The 7,575-nt window shown below is 36.8% G+C and overlaps 1 long non-coding RNA gene across 1 annotated transcript; it reads right to left on the reverse strand.

The window, feature by feature from the left end:
• Nucleotides 1-1,244: 1,244 nt before the first annotated feature.
• LOC146465145 (uncharacterized) lies at nt 1,245-2,439 on the reverse strand. Its single transcript, XR_014868344.1, has 3 exons — nt 2,308-2,439; nt 1,666-1,937; nt 1,245-1,452 (listed from the first exon to the last, which is right to left on the reverse strand). It is a non-coding gene; the product is annotated as an uncharacterized LOC146465145 (long non-coding RNA).
• Between the last annotated feature and the right edge of the window lie 5,136 nt (nt 2,440-7,575).

Consider the following 7,575-nt stretch of genomic DNA (forward strand, 5'->3'; position numbering starts at 1 on the left):
TGAAATACGTTTTCAAGGTGTTCTAGCCTTTACAAAACAATGTACGAAAAAGGTCGATTATGGGTGATTTCCCTACAATTTTTGTATTTAAACGTTAATAAAAGGCTATAAGTAGGAGGTTAGCACTACAAAATTTGCCAGTTTGTTTCTTAAGATGTTTTGCCTACGTTAGTATAAGCAACAAGTCCAAAAGCCGAACATGAAAGTGTTTTTCAACGTCAAACTCATGGCTGATTTCCTGACATCATTTTCAGAACCACTGGAAAGACAAAGATAATTTTATTTTTATAAGTTTAAAATAACGAAACCCAATCTTTTGGCATGTTGTTCTCGTTCATGTATACAACTCTATAGTTTTTTTTTTTAAGCTTTACCTCTTATTACTGAGGAGATATTACAATTAAAAAATGATTTCTAGGTGTCACAGAAATGAAACCGACTTTTCTGAATTTGTGTCTAGTACAAGACTTGCAACTTTTCTGGACTTTTGTCAAAATTCGAAAAACGAGCTTTAGAAAATACGGGGTTATCCCGGGGTATTACCAAGGTGTTGCTCAGTACAGAAGACAACTTAAAATTCCGAAAACCTCAGGATTTTAGGGTTTTTCCTGTCCAATTCCCCATTTTTGGGTGGTTTCCTGACACTTTTAGCTTGTGAAGTTAAAAAACAAGAAAATACAAAATTCCCCGGAAAATTCACACATCTCATTCGAAAGAGAAGCTTTAAAGCTACAAATGCTGAAAGTTTCAGCTTCAGAAACCCAACTGGTGATTTTTTACAAATTTTCGAAAAAACCGGATTTAAGAGTAGGGGACTTTGTGGACCGGGAACCTAATTATTACAATTAATATTACCAAATTTCCTTACAAAAAAATGCGAATCTGAAGGGTTCGCTTGTTCTAAAAAATTGCATTGATTATCTAAGTATGCAAAGGTTAATTTTAGAAGAAAAACGTTCTTCTGGTCTAATGAATTTTTAGGCTCAATATGCGAGCTATCGAAAGAATATGAGACAGAAGTCGACACGAATAAAGCTATAAATAATGATTATCAAGTTGAAACTATGTTAACCAAAATACACTTTACTGAACCTTCAGTTTTTAAGAACGGATTGCAAGACCTCAAGATTATCCGCAGATGGCAGTCAGGAGGCAGTGATCGCCATAAGAGGGGAGCAATTTCAGGAAAGATGCCTGGAAGGGGATATAACGCCCATCAAACCCAAAGATTTATATACCTGCTCTTTTAGTGATTTCTCTGCAACAGACTCGACCTTAGCTACCAGGCGACTCATAAAATGTTCTTTTCCCTGAGAGGACGGCTGGCTAGATGGTGTAGCTACTCCGTACTTTGCATGAAGGTTTCTGAAATCTCATTACATGGGGCACAATAACGTTCATGAAAAAATTAATGATTGCCTCCTCTGAAACTGCTGTTGTTCGCTTCTGCATCTGTTGAACAAAAACAGCATCACAGTATCAATGCAACATTCGAAAACTAATTTATACAGTGCATACGTTAGCAAGAAGAGTAAAGGACACTAAAAGTTTTTTGCAATAGTAAAGAATGGAACCTTAGTATGTGGGCTTGATTTCGCACAAGAAAGAACTAACAAGGAAAGTGCTAAAATTCGCCTGGACTAGCTATAGACGACCCTCGATTACCTTTAAAGTTGCCATGAGAGCAATGGCCCACATTTATGTGAAACGTGTGCCCTTTCCTTCTTCTCCCAAGCCTTGCACCACAATCGCCAGACAGTTGTTTAACTTCTGACGACCCTCGTTCGATGTTAGCCACTTTCCTACAGACATAACTTGTCTGAGAACTGCGCAGACTTTAGATAGTAAGTTAAATTTGCTGCCATAGGGCTGATTGCTCTTCTGTGATCACTTACTGGACACTTGCAAATAAAATGAAAATTATTCGGGACAGCAACCTGCAAAAAGAAATTTGAAAGTTGACAAGAGAAATTATTTGACAAGGTTTCGAACAGAAATGTCCAGAGGAGTGCTGCCTTTGTAAGGACAATACAATGACGGAACACACTATCCTGTCACTGTAAAGTTGTGTGTTCCCACACATGATGTGATAAGGCAGCAGACTACGTGATCTGTCATGTATTGAGATCGTATATTTTATAAAATCAAGTGAAAATGCCATTTTCACGGGTGCGATGCTCTGAACGCCTTGGTTCGCACAAATATTCTCGAGCCTTGATATTTCCTGCGTATGGCTACATTTAGTTCAGATATCACTGCCATAGACAACGTTAATTATGTTTCATCCTGTCAACTTCATACAAGTACCTCTGTCTTTCTGGCTTGGATAACCAGTCCAGAACATGGTTATTAATGGAAAAGAGGGGACAGCACTTGGGGCTCCAGTCCGGCAGTTAATGTTAGTGCCATCGTTAAAAAATCTCTTGCCGCTTCCCCTACATCCTGGGGCCTAGGTCATCTATCACAAATCCCATCAGTCTGACTTGCGACGTTTCGAGTAACCTATAAGAGACAAATTAAATTAATAATGACAGAACATTGAGATGTGATGATTCTATTATACCACTGATGAAAAGTTGATTTAAACTAGTGGACAAGGAAAAAAATTCAGTAATACGCGTGTTACAATATTTATACTTCACAGACTTGTCCGAAACCAGAAACTGCACTTGAAAATTCTATGAGATGGCCCAGGGTAACAAAAGAAAGAGAAGCAAGGAATTTATATTTGGAGATTCTTTCCTTGTAGCAGCTTTTACACTGCTAGGAAGACGTTAAATAAGAAACTTTCCCTTTTGTAGGGAGGTGTACAAGAAACCCTAATGACAAAAGGACATATTTAAGAAGGAGCTTCTATAATGCTTGTAAATACTTGACCTGTGTTCCCATGTCAACTGGCGGAATATAAAGGAACATCAGGCCTGGAATGTGAGAACGAATCTTACTCTAGCTGCCAAGGGGAGAAATGACAGGAAAAACATACTTATACTGCTTGGTCAAGATACGTTTCCCATAAAAAGAAGTCCATTTCATCTCTGGCCCATTCACACGGAAGAGACTGATGATAGCCTCTTAAGTTGTACTGTGCTTTAGGATTCATGAACTGGTATGGTTTATTGTTATCACTCACCTTGTCATAATGAATAATAATCAGGCTCATCACAACAGTATAAAATGAGGACAGGAAGTTTCCATTTTCCACAGTGTCATCATGAGCTGTTAAACTATATCGATTTATTCCGGCATTTCTTAAAACATCTAAACTCTGCGATAGGGTGTCGCCTTTATCAGCAGCATTGAACATATTGCGAGTTCCACCATATCTCCAAAAAAATAAATCGGATCGATGAAGTTAAAGTCTTTCTGAACTCAGAAAAGCCTACACTCTAAAATGAAAAAAAATTAGTAGTGTACGACTAATATTTACCGAGATATCAGCAAAAGTTTCCATCCACATTGTAACTGAAAACATGTTTTGAGCTTAATTTCCGACGGGAATGTTTGAATCACTATTCCGAGTTCCACCATATCTCCCAAAAAAATAAATCAGATTGATAACGTTAAAGTCTTTCTGAACTTGGAAAAGCCTACACTCTAAAATAAAAAAATTAGCAGTGTACGACTAATGTTTACCAAGATATCAGCAAAAGTTTACATCCACATTACAACTTAAAACGTGTTTTACGCTTAATTTTCGACCGGAATATTTCAAGAATATTAATTGGATTGATAACGTTAAAGTATTCCTGAACTTGGAAAAGCCTACACTCTACAATAAAAAAAAAATTAGCAGTCTACTACAAGTATTGACAGAGATATCAGCGAAAGTTTACATCATTGTGGTAACTTAAAACGTGTTTTACGCTTAATTTTTGACCGGAATATTTCGATTACTTGTGCGCTTTCCATTAAAACTCCTACAATATAGATCAGACTTACAATGTTAAACTATCCCTGTATTTGAAAAACTTTTCACTGTGCAATAAAAGAAAATCAGCTCTGTACAGCAAATATTTCATTAGACATTACTCAAAAATCACTCAATGTAAGGAAATCACCCAAAAATGTCGGGAATTCACTTAAAGTGTAAGGAAATCACCTAAAGTGTAGGGGATTCACCTAAAGTGTAGGGAGGTCATGTCGTCCGCAATGAACCCTAACTCACTTAAAATCATTCTTACAATGTTAAACTATTCCTGTATTCGGAAAACTATTTACTGTGCAATGAAAAACAAAGCAGCACTGTACGGCAAAGGTAGTTAATGATAAACTAAAGCACTATAAAAGCTTCTGAAACACGAGCCTCTCCCTCTTGTTTTGTTTGTTTCGGCAATCAAGAGTTTCCTCGTGGATTGCTACAAGCTACAACTTTGCTTGAATTTCATCTTGCGCTGTGTTTAGCTTTGTGTTCAGCTTCAATGGTGAGTTTTCAAAATTTGTTTACATAGTTACTTCTTAACGTAATTGAAACGCAATGACTAAATGTACTTTGAGGCCAAATGTTAACTTACACAATTGTTTAGCTGCAATGACTTAAATGTTTCCCGTTTCCTTTTAGATTCTTCGAATTTTCATCAATCTATTTGTTCATCTTCATTAATTATCAACGGATTAAGGTATGTTTCATTCCTTATTCTATTTAAGCATATTTCCTTTAGTTTCGAACGATATCGAATATTGCAAAATGCTACACATTTTACATTTTTAAAGACACGGTGACAAATTCTTCCAGTTTTCAGCAAACCTGAAATTCCGTTTATGCTTGCGGCGCAACACAAATCTTTCCATATTTGAATTCTACACTTCATTAGCTTTACATAGAGACCAAAATGGAATTCATAGGACATATATTTATTGAGATACGAATTTTTGAGCTTTTACCTCGGTTTCGATAACGAACTAGATTAACTAATTGCAGTGACTTCTGCATACGCAGTTTGAATTTGAAAGTGTTTTCCTCCAAAGCACATGGATAAATCAACTTTAATTGAACACTACAATATCTATAGAAGTAATTGAGTAAATGAAACGTTTCTTTGACGGCGAATTGGTCGAAAAATAATTTTTGGACCTTTCAAAACAGCAGGCGCTTACATTTTTAAAGACACAGGGACAAATTCTTCCAGTTTTCCGCAAACCTGAAATTCCATTTACACTTGTGGCGCTACAAAAATCTTTCAATATTTGAATTTTACACTTCTTTAGCTTTTCATAGAGACCAAAATCGAATTGATAGGACATATATTTATCGAGATACGAATTTTGGAGTTTTTAACTTCGGTTTTCATAACAACCAGATTAGCTAATTGCAGTGAACCCTAATGCGCACTTGAATTTTAAAGTGTTTTTCTCCAAAGCACATGGTTAAATAAACTTTAATTGAAAACTACAATATCATTGGCTTGGTTATTTTTCCAGAGGAAAATGTCAGACACCACCGAGACCTTGGCAGAATCTTATCAAAATTTAAGGCTGGCTAAGGAGCAGTGACTTCTGGCCTCCCCTCGGCCAGATTCTTTGGCCTTGGCCCCTAGGCCAGACAATGCAGTCGCGCCGATGAAAATTGAGGAAAGGGAACACAGGGATAGAAGCGAGAGTAGAAGGCGCCATGAAGAAAGAAATGAGCGGGAGAGGCGACTGGAGACTGAGGAACACAGGGAAAGGGAACGAGGGAGGGATAGAAATGAGAGTAGGAGGCGCCGTGAAGAAAGCAATGAGCGGGAGAGGCTATACCGGATAAGAAGATGGGAGGAGAGAGAGGAGAGAGAGGAAAGAGAGAGGAGAAGAAGACGCGATGAAAGAAAAGAAAGATATGAGAGAGAGAGAACTGAAGAACGAGACAGAAGAGAAAGGGAGCGGAATCAACATGGTAAGAACATCTAGATTTGATTTAATTTGTACGGAAGTATTTGCATTCATGTTATTCTCTTTTAGTGCAATGCTACATTTGTGGGCAAATGGGCCACAAGAAGGCGGAATGCTGAAATTCACGGAAAAGACGCAAGCCGCAGACCTCCAGAAACACATACATCTTCAATGGGCAAAACATTACTTTTAGAAATAAATTAAAGAAGGGGTAAAAATAAAAAAAAATTAACAAAGAGGTGGCTTTGAAAAATGCTACAATAAAGTAAAGAACATGTCCCGCCCAAAAAGCAAGTAAAGCAATCTGTGGACTGCAAAACGCTGAAACTGTGAAAAAACAAGTAAAGTAATTGGTGGATCCTGAAAGGATGCCAACAACGAGTCGTTCTCCTGGGTTATCAGTAGAGAGGTACGATCGTTGGTGCAGATAACTTGGAGAGAATGGGACAGAAATCAACGTGGTAAGAACATCTAGTTTCCTTGTATTTGTATTCTTTTTTCTGCTTGGCAACAATGAGTCCAGTTGATGAGTGGATGATACCCTCTGGTAGATATCCTGTATACAATTGTTTAATTACCATTGCACACAAGATATCTAACACAGACTAATAATGGAGTAAAGAACTTCGTGGGGACCAGGAAACCTGAAAAAAAACCAACAAATAACGACTGACGATGACTATACATATTGTGCATTTTAACTGATGTTGCAATTTCCCAACAGGTAAACGAGAAAATGTGATAACGAGGAAAGTGTTTAACATATAACAGATGCCAAGAAGAAACTGCACAGACATTTTATAAGGCAAACGCCATAACAAAAATGCAAGTGAAAAAAAAAACAAAATTATTATATTAAAGAGAAAATAATAAAGAAATAAAAAAAAGGACAAACATTCACTTGACTGCAATAAGTATTATAAAGTACACTTATTCCTATTACTAATAAGGGGTAAAAAGTGGAAAAAAAGCATATAACACCTCCAGAATAAAGTTAATTAAATTTTAGATTTTGCCCCCAAACCATGGGTGAACCATCAGAAGGTAGGCAAATCACCCACTAACTTTTGTGTCAATTAAAAAGTTAAAAATATGAGGTTAAACAGATATTAACCCATGAATCGTTTCAGTGCTTTGCTCTGATACGCTCTGTGCAAAAATGTTTTCAAAAAACTTAATCGGGATTTTTTTACCAACTTTTTTCTGTACAGTGGTAACGCATGACTTTTCGTGACCACTACATGATGATCCTTTCCAGCAAGTCCTCAATTGGTATGTACACGCATTTTCTAGCTCTAATAATTAATTATATTTTTGTCCTTATTTGACTAAACTCAAGCAATTCAAGTGTTGGAAAAGGTTTATAAGGTTCCAGAGGACCCTTAGAGTACATTTACTACCAACAAATAGCAGTTGCTATGCCGTAAAAAGACGTTAAAAGTTAAGGGTGCTCTGTGCCATATGAACTGTTAGCATAAGTGCTTGTAGAGTAGCTTACAAAACTTTTTATGGGGTTTCATGCCCTTAGTAACTCGAAGCACATAGAAAGGAACTCCCCAGAAAAAGTTTTGGACTAAGACAGTAGTTATGACGTCATTTATGTTCAAAATTGAACCGTTAATAACTCTGTTAATTATTAAATTAACTTCAATGAAACTGTTGATGTTTGTCCACCTTGCTGCAAAGATTAATCGTGCCAACACTCAAAGC

This window comes from Pavona decussata, unplaced genomic scaffold, assembly GCF_977016875.1.
Source record: "Pavona decussata unplaced genomic scaffold, jaPavDecu1.1 SCAFFOLD_156, whole genome shotgun sequence".
Lineage (NCBI taxonomy): Eukaryota > Metazoa > Cnidaria > Anthozoa > Scleractinia > Agariciidae > Pavona > Pavona decussata.